Genomic DNA, 12944 nt, shown 5'->3' with positions numbered 1-12944 from the left:
ACTGTCACCTAAGAATACTTAGAGGTACCTCTCCAGCTACCAATATCTTGTTGACAATTTTGGTCTCATTGCAGCGGACGACATGGTCATCCTACAGGAGGAGGAGGAGGCGCAGTATATGGGGGCAGTGCCGACTACAAGTGCCACTATCACCAAGTCCTTGGATACAATTCTACACAAAGTCAGTGCATGAATACCTGTGTTATAACTTTACTGATAAAATGTTATTGTTTACATACATAGATAAGAGGAGTCCTGACATGAGTGCTGCAATGGATCTGTATATGGCACATTCAGTCCTAGTAGTCCTAATTTTCTTTGTTTTCCTTGCCAGAATGTAACGGAGGACTCAACAGTGCTGCTAGAGACGACGCCCAAACGACATGTCTCCAATGGAACAGAGGGTGTCATGAAAGTAAGTCATGAGTAATAAGGTTTTAGAACCATGATTTCTTTTTTTATTAAGATCAGTGCCTTGTTTATGGTACCTACCTACTTTTACTGTTTAGATTTCTTATTTTCATTGCTTTCCTTGGCAGAAACAACAGGCAAACACAGTGGGTGTTAATAACATATCAACACCTCAACGTCATGTCTCCGAGGGAGCAGAAAGTGCTGCCACAGTAAGTTATGAGTTTATTTTTTTATTTATAACCATGACGAAATGAGTCTTTCAAATTGTATCCTTTGTGTGTAGATAGTACAGTTCCTTTCACAAATGTTAATATTGCTTTGTACAGTGAGGGATCCAGAAAAAGTTGCATTTTCTACTTAAAGGTCTAGGGAATGGCATTTATGTTTTTTCCTAATTGTTTAAGCTCTTGGACAGCCTTCATTATAATGAAACATTACCACTTTGTTTTGCCATACCCATAGACACGGACATATTTTCACTAATATCCCTACTTAATAAGTAATACAGTTCTTTCTATACATAACCTAGACAAAATATGAATCATCGTATTCAAGTGCAGGGGAAAGGGACAATATAGAACATCTAGTTTTACTAATTTTCATTATTTTACTTGGCAGAGTCTTCGCCGCCACAGAAAATTTGAAACGACATTCCCAGCACTTTCGGAGGGAACTCAGTGGCGGAAAGAAGTATTTGCGAGGCAGCATGAATTATTAGAACTGCAAATGGAGACAGAGGCCATGCGGCAGGAGTTGCTGAGTGCACAACTGGCAGAAACTCAAACAAAAATGGCAGAAGCTCAAACTAGAGCAAGAATTGCTCTGCTAGAGGAAGAGGTCCTCAAAAATAAGTTAGCAAACTACAAATAAACCAGCAGTAATTTAATACTTTTGTTTTCTTTATTCACTGTACATCCATGTGTCTTTATGTGTGTGTGTGTGTGTGTGTGTGTGTGTGTGTGTGTGTGTGTGTGTGTGTGTGTCAGCATTTTGTTTCAATGCGAGACGGGAGAGTCACACCTTAACCAGTCGGCCAAAAAGGTACCCCTTTCACAGGGTGAGTTATGGGAGGCTTGCCCATCAGGCAAGTTGCTGCACTACATTATTACTTCGTACAGTCATGCTTCAATAACAACAGCAGGAGAAGGTAAATTCTATAACCAGAAGTTCATTTCTTTATTACCATCATCTGTACAAGTTAGACATTATATATCTATTTACAGTCAGCTATGCACCCACATTATACAGGGTTATTTTGCTTAATTAGATTAAAATTAGAGAAAAGAAAATCATAATTTAAATCAAAATTAAATGTACTGTATTTTAAATTATTTAAGTGTTATATCAAGAGTAATATATGTAATAATAAAAAAATTATATATATATACATATATATGTATATATATATATATATATATATATATATATATATATATATATATATATATATATATATATATATATATATATGCTTCATAATACGAGCAAATAATCAGTGGAAACAAGCAATGCAAAAAAATCATAGACATAAAAGAAAATCAATTTGAATAACAGAAAATCCGATTTAAATCAAAGACATCAAATTTTTATTGTTTTTCTTAGGAAAAAAATCATGAATTATTCCAACCATGCCACATACAAATACAAACAGGCATATACACACCTACTATAGTAAGAGCTATAAAAGGGCTGTAGGTAGTGAGAGGAATCCAGGTCTAGGTAGCTTGCCACGCAAAGTTCTTAAAAGTAGTCCCTGATAATTTGCTCTCGTTTAAGACGACCCTGCAGAGCTGCATTATTATTCTGCATAGCAGGATCATTAGCAAGGACATTATTTTCACGTTGCATGTCTGCATGCACATCTCTAACTTCCTCATCCATATCAAGTCTAGTGTGAATTGCAATATTGTGAAGGACTGCTGAAGCAACGATGATGGCTTTGGTAGTGTCCAAGTTTGTTCTCATTGTTGTGCCAAGGTAGCAAAAGCGACGCTTAAGCACCCCAAAAGCCCTCTCAATTGTGTTTCTGGTTTTGATGTGGCTTCTGTTATAGGATTCTTCATGGGGTCCATTAGGGTTCATTAGTGGGGTTAAGAGGTACTTCCTACAGGGGTAGCCACTGTCACCCAAGAGATGACCCTGCAATTGGCCATCTTGTAACCTATCATAAATCCTACTGTTTTCAAAAATCCTGCTGTCATGGACACTGCCAGGCCACCTTGACACTATATCATAAAAAAACAAGATCAGGACCACAAATGGCTTGAATATTCAAAGAGAAAAAACCTTTCCTGCATCGGAACAGCTCAGAATCATCACGCGGTGGTCTTAGAATTTTAATATGGGTGCAGTCTATACACCCAACAACACCAGGCATTCCAGCAATTGCATGAAAATCGTTCATTACTTTAAAGAGCATATTTCTTGCTGGATACTGTATATATCTGTTGCTAAGAAATGCAATGGCCCTAGCAACTCTAGTCAAACACCTACTCACTCTGGCTTGGGAAACATCATAACAGTCTCCAATCACTGCTTGATGGCTTCCACTTGCCATACAGGCTAGCGTAATCAGGACCTGCAGATGTGGTGGCACAGGGTTACCTGTAAAGAAGAAAGGAGTAGGACATCATTTCGAGATAACAAGTTTTATGCAGAAGGCTGTGTAGGTTTTCACATATTGTGACAAAAATAAACATGTCTGGCCTCTTTTATAAAGCTTGGGACTGATTAGTCACATTTTAGTGGTCAAAGTATGGTTGTGTAATGAAAGACCCATTACTATTATAACAAACCATAAGACTTAACAGTTATTCTCAGAAGATGGGTTATAATGATGAATGGGAGTTAAAATGAGATGGACTGTAAGGTAATTCCAATAGTCATGAAGCACTGCAATCTCCAGTTTCCTGTTAGGTAATAGTTACTAACCTCTTCTGTCATTGGTAACAGGAAGATCATGTTGAATTTCTTGAATGATTGAGTTCACCGATTCTTTCTTTAACCGGAATCGGTCGACAAACTCATTATCACTCATGGCAACAAACGGGTTCATGCGGTCTGGAACAACTCGCCGGGGCCGTCGCATGTACCTCCTTTCTAGGACCTCTTGTTGGGCATCCATTTCTTCTAGCTCAGCATCCCATTGCCACTGTAACCATTGGTACATCTCATCGCCAAACATGGTTTAATTCCCTGCAAACAGAAATGATTTTTAATCATTGCCCATGGTCACAATATGATAAGCAGCTTGTAGCATAAGAGAGCAAGCACTGCATCATCTATTTCAAACTCCAAAACTTGTACATTTTGGTGAATCAATAAGCTAGAATATTTTAACCAAACAAATACCATGTCCACTGGCCATGAAATAAAACTTCCAAATATTATTCCTCCCTTACAACACATTTATATGATACAATAGTGCCCAGGGCTATGAAGACAGAGCAAAACTTTGGGATAAAAATATGAGTAAAAATTTATTAAATCAATGCTTAATTTTCATTTACCCCTCAAACTCTTCTTACCTTTAGATCACGGCAATAGGTGCAAGACTCGGAGAGCAGTTACTATGGTCAAAAAGCACATGGAACAGATCATGAAAAAAAAAGTGGGCAGTAGCATGAAATCTGCAGAACTGTTATCTTTAATGTCATCATTTCTTTCTTATTTTGTCCAGAGTGACAGGTTTCAACGGGGAATAAAGGTGTCATAAATCTATTGTGATAAGAAATGTAAGCAGAGTGTAGGGTAAGAGAAAAGTAAGCATTGTTGTAACTAATCCTTACCAAACTACGCACTATTATGAATAGTAGTTGACATGGTATTGTTCTACCACACGCTAAGCTCGGCTCGGGCTACGGGTTGCACAATGCACCCGTGCCTCCGACCAGCTAGACAGTACGTGAGGCCTGTCTAGCTCCTCTGCAGGGCTCCATAGCCCCTCAAGTCAACGAGCTTGAAAAATATAAGAAGCCAACATCATTTTGGGTTCGTTCATATGGAAGAAAGTAGGAATAGTTTCTTCTATTCAGAGGTAAACTAGGGAAACATGTCGTTCATAACACCTAGAAAACATGTTATAAAACAATATCCGTGCTTATGCGAAGAGCAGCTGCTGTTCTGAAACCTGGAGCCTGGCGCGGGCGGTGTGTTGAAACTGTGTTCCAGCGTTGGCTTAAATTGTCATAGGAACCGTGAAGTCTTGAATAAACAGAAAAATAATGTTTCTCGCATTTTATTACTTTTTATATAAGGCCTAGAAAATTTAAATTGTTCTTATACCCAATTAATAATACAGCAACATGGAAAAATTTTGTAATAAAGCATTAAATGTGCGAAGATATTGGCGAAGAGCTAGCCTTTACCTCCTCTTCGTCAGGAGAGGAAATTAGTTCATTTTTTTCCCGCTCGCCGCTTCGCGCGCTGCATCAAAGACACTCCTCGTCACTGAGCATACGGTTTGGTCCACGAAGCCTGGTTTCCTCGCGGGAAGGGGGAAGAGATTCACTGAGAATACGGCCGTAAGAGTAAGGGAAGGAGGGAGGGAGGGAAAGAGCGGACAAGGATAGATTTAAAGAGGAAGAAGAAAATAGCATCCAAAGAAGTGTTAGTGGTGGTGTCAGTGGTTAGTGGTGTCGGCTGTACTTCAACGCAACACACACGAGTCGCAACACATCAACTCAGCACTTTGGGCGGGAATAAAGTGGTGATGTAAAGTGGTGATGTAAAGTGGTGATGTAAAGTGGTGATGTAAAATGGCGATGTAAAGTGGTGATGTAAAGTGGTGATGTAAAGTGGTGATGTAAAGTGGTGAGGTAAAGTGGTGAAGTAAAGTGGTGATGTAAAGTGGTGATGTAAAGTGGTGATGTAAAATGGCGATGTAAAGTGGTGATGTAAAGTGGTGATGTAAAGTGGTGATGTAAAATGGCGATGTAAAGTTGTGATGTAAAGTGGTGATGTAAAGTGGTGATGTAAAGTGGTGATGTAAAGTGGCGATGTAAAGTGGTGATGTAAAGTGGCGATGTAAAGTGGTGATGTAAAATGGCGATGTAAAGTGGTGATGTAAAGTGGTGATGTAGGTGATGTAAAGTGGTGATGTAAAATGGCGATGTAAAGTGGTGATGTAAAGTGGTGAAGTAAAGTGGTGATGTAAAGTGGTGATGTAAAGTGGTGATGTAAAGTGGTGATGTAAAGTGGTGATGTAAAGTGGCGATGTAAAGTGGTGATATAAAGTGGTGATGTAAAGCGGTGATGTAAAGTGGTGATGTAAAGTGGCGATGTAAAGTGGCGATGTAAAGTGGTGATGTAAAGTGGTGATGTAAAATGGTGATGTAAAGTGGCGATGTAAAGTGGTGATGTAAAGTGGCGATGTAAAGTGGTGATGTAAAGTGGCGATGTAAAGTGGTGATGTAAAGTGGCGATGTAAAGTGGTGATGTAAAGTGGTGATGTAAAGTGGTGATGTAAAGTGGTGATGTAAAGTGGTGATGTAAAGTGGTGATGTAAAGTGGTGATGTAAAGTGGTGATGTAAAGTGGCGATGTAAAGTGGTGATGTAAAGTGGTGATGTAAAGTGGTGATGTAAAGTGGCGATGTAAAGTGGCGATGTAAAGTGGCGATGTAAAGTGGTGATGTAAAGTGGTGATGTAAAATGGTGATGTAAAGTGGCGATGTAAAGTGGTGATGTAAAGTGGCGATGTAAAGTGGTGATGTAAAGTGGCGATGTAAAGTGGTGATGTAAAGTGGTGATGTAAAGTGGTGATGTAAAGTGGTGATGTAAAGTGGTGATGTAAAGTGGTGATGTAAAGTGGTGATGTAAAGTGGCGATGTAAAGTGGCGATGTAAAGTGGCGATGTAAAGTGGTGATGTAAAGTGGTGATGTAAAGTGGCGATGTAAAGTGGTGATGTAAAGTGGTGATGTAAAGTGGTGATGTAAAGTGGCGATGTAAAGTGGTGATGTAAAGTGGTGATGTAAAGTGGTGATGTAAAGTGGTGATGTAAAGTGGTGATGTAAAGTGGTGATGTAAAGTGGTGATGTAAAGTGGCGATGTAAAGTGGCGATGTAAAGTGGTGATGTAAAGTGGTGATGTAAAGTGGTGATGTAAAGTGGCGATGTAAAGTGGTGATGTAAAGTGGCGATGTAAAGTGGTGATGTAAAGTGGTGTTGTAAAGTGGTGATGTAAAGTGGTGAAGTAAAGTGGTGATGTAAAGTGGTGATGTAAAGTGGCGATGTAAAGTGGTGATGTAAAGTGGCGATGTAAAGTGGTGATGTAAAGTGGTGATGTAAAGTGGTGATGTAAAGTGGTGATGTAAAGTGGTGATGTAAAGTGGTGATGTAAAGTGGTGATGTAAAGTGGTGATGTAAAGTGGTGATGTAAAGTGGTGATGTAAAGTGGTGATGTAAAGTGGCGATGTAAAGTGGTGATGTAAAGTGGCGATGTAAAGTGGTGAAGTAAAGTGGTGATGTAAAGTGGCGATGTAAAGTGGTGATGTAAAGTGGCGATGTAAAGTGGCGATGTAAAGTGGTGATGTAAAGTGGCGATGTAAAGTGGCGATGTAAAGTGGTGATGTAAAGTGGTGATGTAAAGTGGTGATGTAAAGTGGCGATGTAAAGTGGCGATGTAAAGTGGTGATGTAAAGTGGCGATGTAAAGTGGTGATGTAAAGTGGCGATGTAAAGTGGCGATGTAAAGTGGTGATGTAAAGTGGTGATGTAAAGTGGTGATGTAAAGTGGCAATGTAAAGTGGCGATGTAAAGTGGTGATGTAAAGTGGCGATGTAAAGTGGTGATGTAAAGTGGTGATGTAAAGTGGCGATGTAAAGTGGCGATGTAAAGTGGTGATGTAAAGTGGCGATGTAAAGTGGCGATGTAAAGTGGTGATGTAAAGTGGTGATGTAAAGTGGAGATGTAAAGTGGTGATGTAAAGTGGATGAAAAGGAAGAAGAAGGGAAGAGAAAGAGAGCAGTAGGAGGAGTGTGTATACGTCTCCCCAAACCTCTTGTCTTCTTCCCTGAAAGTCAGAAAGTCAAATACAGCAACACGCCGTCGCTCACGTCACTCGACAGAGGCTCGAGGTTGCCTGAGTGTGCCTCGGTCCACTACACCTTGTTCTGCGTGTCCTTTTGTTGCTTTTTCTGCGTCAGTGTTGTTTTGCGGGGAAAGTTTTTTTTTGAAGAATGGTATTAAGTTGTTGATGTTGCTACTGATCTGTATCTTTTTTCGTTTTTTGTGTTTTTTTTTATTCTTCGTCGACGAGTGCTTGAGTTTCTTGGCAACGTAAATATTTGATCCACTAAGTTTAGATGAGTTTTTAAGTTCTCATTATTATTCTATTAGTTATTAGTATTGTTGTTGTTGTTATTATTATTATTATTATTATTAGTAGTAGTAGTAGTAGTAGTAGTAGTAGTAGTAGTAGTATTGTTAGTAGTAATAGTATTTGTAATAGTAGTATTTTCATCATCATTGTTGCCATCATAATGAGCCCTATCACTGACACAACGGAAAGACACTCTAATTCTGTTCACGTTGATCCTCCCTGGTGCAGGTGAGGGAGGCATCATGGGAGGGTCGGGCTCGGGGTCGACAGGTAACACGGGAAAAAGCGGAGGCAAAAATGGGGATATCAAATCGTTACCTTTTCATTTGCTTCTGTTCTGTTTTCGTTTTGTTATTTGCTCTCCACTTATCTCTTCCCTATGTCCCACACTGATGGAACTTTAATTTCATACTTGTTTTCTGGTGTGTGTTGTTTTTTTTCTCGTTTTTTTCGTATTGTCTTTCTTTCCTTGATTATTTTTTTAGTTTTAGTTTTTCTTTCCCTAAATTTTCTTCTCCGAATTTTTTTTCCAACTAAGCTGTTCAGTTTCATTTCCTCCGCTCCTCTATTTTGTATTATGTCCTTTTTTTCTAATTTTATAAGTTTTCCTCACCTTTTCTCACCTTTCCTAACCCTTGCTGATCAACTCGTACCTTTGCTCACCTTTCCTTACCCTTTGCTTACCTCCCCTTACCGTTCTTCAACATTTCCTCACCTCTGCCAATCTCGTACTTGTCCTTACTATTGCACACCTTTCCTCACCTCTGCAAACCCCCACGTACCTCTCCTCACACTTGCTTCCCTCCCTGTACCTTTCTTCATCATTCCACACTTATATTTACATCTCCATTCCTTTGCTCACCACTCCACACATTCCCTCCTCACCTGCCTCGCCTCACTCGTAGCTCCTCATTGATTACCAGCTCCTCCCTCGACCCACCGCCGCCTCCCCCCACACCAGCTTACTCAGGCGCCTGTTTTCCCGCTGCCTTCCCCGTCTGTGTCCGTCATCCTGCATGGGGCGGGATTTGTATTGGTGACGCAGTACTTGGCTGTTGCGTCTTGCAGTGGGGTTGTGTGGCGGGGATGGGACTGGGAGGGTGTAGGGGTGTGAGTGTCGGCGTGTGTTGGGGGGGAAAGGGATATGTATGTATGTAAGTATATGTGTATGGATAGATGATTAAACGTGTGTGATGTGCGTGTGTTTGTTTGGGCAGTGTGTGTGTGTGTGTGTGTGTGTGTGTGTGTGTGTGTGTGTGTAATTCACCTCATGGTCTGCTGCGGGTCTCCTCGAGAGAGCTAGCCGTTCCCCTACGGAAGAGCACAGAGCTCATAGTACCGATCTTTGGGTAGGTAGATGTGTGTGTGTGTGTGTGTGTGTGTGTGTGTGTGTGTGTGTGTGTGTGTGTGAATACATTCAAGAAAAGAAAGAAAATTGTCAAGCAAACATGATAAAAACGAATAATTAATAAAGACTAGTGAAGTAAGAGAAGACAGGAATGTGTGCTAGTTTTATTAATGAACTTCAGATTTCAGAATGTAGAACCAATAGCCAATCAATGTGTCTCTTTTATATCGTGTGTGTGTGTGTGTGTGTGTGTGTGTGTAAGGCTTTCACTCAGCTCATTTTTTTTATTCTATTGTATTTCCTCGCGTTGTTAATTTCTTTACCCTTGATCTGTCTCCTTTACTGTTAAACAAAGTACCGAGTCGAGTTCTGTTGGCGCATCTATGGTCATATCACCAGCTCCAGCCAATATCAATTACTCCACCAGTTTTTAGGTACATTCTGCCATTGCCTTCCTACCTTACTTATCATTCATCACATATTCTTTCAGCCTTTACATATCATGTATCACATTTCAAACTCTCCCTAGCCGGCCACTTGATGTCGTGTCGCGTCCGTCAAGGCGCGGTAAGGCCACAAGAATATTCCAGCGGCCGTGCAAGTAACACCCCAGGTAGAGGCGACACCTGGAGGCACGTGTACTGGTGGAAGTATAGAAAATAGAGCGAAAACAAATTCATAAAAAAGTTTCAGACTGATGCTGGCACACAGGGAAAAAGCAAAGGAGAAAATAAATAAAATAAAGATGAAAATAATCACAGACAACAATTAGCTGAAAGATGCCGGCATGATGATGTAAAGAAAATGACTGACACTGAAAAAAGAAAAGAAAGAAAAAATAAGAGAAAAAATATCAAAGAGGCGAACACAAAGTAAGGAGTAAATGTGAGCATAGAAAATAAAACAGGGAAAGACTCGAAACGTCCCAGAAGTTAAAAGAAAAAAAAAAGATAAAAACACCAGAAGCTAAAATCCTATATCAGAGGATTAAGAAGATCAATTTTTTTTTAAACAAACACAAAAAATACCATACACGAGCTTAACCATAAAAAAGGGAAAGAAATGTAAGCAAAAGATAAATCACACGAAAATTCTCTATTCTCATAAAAGAAAAGAAATAAACAAGAGTGAGCCGTTATACCTCAAAAAATACAACAAAGGAAAAGGAAGATAAAAACAACTATGTGAAAGCTAAAGCACACGCGAGGAAATACAATAGGATAAAAAAATGAGCTGAGTGAAAGCCTTACACACACACACACACACAAACAAACACACGATATAAAAGAGACACATTGATTGGCTATTGGTTCTACATTCTGAAATCTGAAGTTCATTAATAAAACTAGCACACATTCCTGTCTTCTCTTACTTCACTAGTCTTTATTAATTATTCGTTTTTATCATGTTTGCTTGACAATTTTCTTTCTTTTCTTGAATTTATTCACACACACACACACACACACACACACACACACACACACACACACACACACATCTACCTACCCAAAGATCGGTACTATGAGCTCTGTGCTCTTCCGTACACAGTAAAAAATAATGTTTTTAGTAAAACGGGAAAACGCTGTTAATGAAAACGAAAGAAGTGTTTTGTTGTTTAAGATAAAACATTTTTGTTTTAAGGTGAACGCAACATAGCTTCGACTGTTTTCGTAAACACCTTCAGAAAAAAATATTATATATTTAATGAATGTTTTCCAATAGGGTTATGTTGAACCAGGAAAAAAAAAACTACAGGTAGACATAATCGTATCCTCTCCCTTTATTTAAAGAGTAAGATGATGATCAGGTGATTTTACAGGTACTCGCTCCTCCATTTGCCTCCATAATTTTCCAACAAAGCCAAGAAGGGTTTATATGTAAAATATATCAACAAAATAGGTCTTGTTGGCAGGATGAGGGCAAATTATGAATCTTCAGAGTTATATATATGTTAGTGATGTTCTCTTAAAAACACTGGTGTTTAAAATGTAATACATTGGACTTATCAAAATAAGTTTTAATTTGAACGCATCATAAAACATGTTGTGTTTTTTTTTTATAAACATAGTGTTTTGAGTAAGAGGGATCCATATCTGGCAATTAGGTTATTGACAAGAGACTCAGTTGGTTACTTTTATATATAAATGTATCTATCTATCTCTATATATATATCTCTCTCTATACTATATATATATATATATATATTTATATATATATATATATATATATATATATATATATATATATATATATATATATATATATATATATATATATATATATATATATATATATATATATATATATATATATATATATATATATATATATATATATATATATATATATATATATATATATATATATATATATATATATACATACATATATATATATATATATATATATATATATATATATATATATATATAGGTATGTACAGTCGCCTATAGGCTCTCGTGACACAATGTCCACAAAGTTTCGTTCAGAAAGCGACATCTGGCAACCCCTCCACGGGACATGAAAATTCTTATATACTATCGAAATCGTACTGCTGTGGTGATCTGTGGTCACGGGTGCTCTCAACATAATTTTAAGATATATAATTTATCAAAAGTGTCCGTCGGTAACGCTTAACAATTTTTTTTGTCTAAGCTCTGTCGATACATTTTGAAACGAGTGATAAGTTCCGGAGAAAATTAGTCAAAGGCAATTCATAAGTTCTTTATACAGGAATGATACATTTAAAAATATACTGCACTAATTACAAGAAACTGTTATGCATTTTAACGAAAAAAAATAGTAATCCCGACAGCCGCGGTCTTGTTATTTATTAAAAATTTGAAATGTAACAACAACACAAACCTTCGCATGACGACATCGTCGCCCGCGGGCTTTGACGGCGGGGCCATGGAGCGCAGAGGAGAAACGACGCTGGAGCAGCGATATTCCATTAAAGCCCTAATGTCTGCTGTGGAAGCGTATAATTATTTAAGAGTAAAAGAAAATAGGAGAGAGAGAGAGAGAGAGAGAGAGAGAGAGAGAGAGAGAGAGAGAGAGAGAGAGAGAGAGAGAGAGTTTAGGCTATGGCGAGCGCAGAGTGGGGCCGGAGAGATGTCGATCAGCGACAAGACAAGGAAGGGGTCGGCCATCATATGATCATGGGGTCGGCCAGTCAGCGACGCGCTCGCACACACCACCCACACTCACACACGTATTTATACTTAAATATTACATATTCTTCACGGATACATTATTTTAGAGTCTTTTATGATCTCTCCTGTATTGTCTTTGAGGCTTTATAGTGACGGGAAGGCTACGAGTTAAAGAGGCCCCCAATTATGCCTATTTGCTGTTTGCTGGTGAGGGTTATAAATATGATTACGGTTGTCATTGTCTGCCGAGGCACTGTGAAGGACAGCATTGCAAGTGAAGAAAACTTACATTCAGTGTTGTCAGAGTTTGACAAGTAAAAGTATTTCGCACTGCGATCGTGATGTTGTTTACCTCGATCGTCGTCATCATCATACGTAGAAGACATTCATTATCGCATTTCTAAACTGACTTCACATAATTTGGTATATTTAACTGCATTATGTTATAACTGCATTGTAGTATAATATTATATAATACTATGATTTCATGGTCACACACACATTACACATAGATACTCATCACTACCATCACCAGTGAATATATACGCCGTGGTATATATATATATATACCTGACTAAGCATTCTGAAAAGTGTGATATATATATATATATATATCTATGCGAGTGTACATATATATATATATATATATATATATATATATATATATATATATATATATATATATATATATATATATATATATATATAT

At 38.2% G+C, this 12944-nt stretch overlaps 1 long non-coding RNA gene and 1 pseudogene across 1 annotated transcript; one reads left to right on the top strand and one right to left on the bottom strand.

The window, feature by feature from the left end:
• The first annotated feature begins 330 nt into the window (after nt 1–330).
• Nucleotides 331–1274, top strand: LOC126990748 (uncharacterized). The gene is made up of 3 exons (XR_007744702.1): nt 331–415; nt 540–623; nt 1033–1274. It is a non-coding gene; the product is annotated as an uncharacterized LOC126990748 (long non-coding RNA).
• An 806-nt stretch (nt 1275–2080) lies between these two features.
• On the bottom strand, nt 2081–3969 carry LOC126990754 (putative nuclease HARBI1; annotated as a pseudogene).
• Nucleotides 3970–12944: the final 8975 nt, after the last annotated feature.

The sequence above is a fragment of the Eriocheir sinensis genome, unplaced genomic scaffold (assembly GCF_024679095.1).
Source record: "Eriocheir sinensis breed Jianghai 21 unplaced genomic scaffold, ASM2467909v1 Scaffold196, whole genome shotgun sequence".
NCBI classification, from domain to species: Eukaryota; Metazoa; Arthropoda; class Malacostraca; order Decapoda; family Varunidae; genus Eriocheir; species Eriocheir sinensis.
The sequence above is the reverse complement of the archived record's forward strand: the minus strand, read 5'-3'. Positions and strand labels throughout refer to the sequence as shown.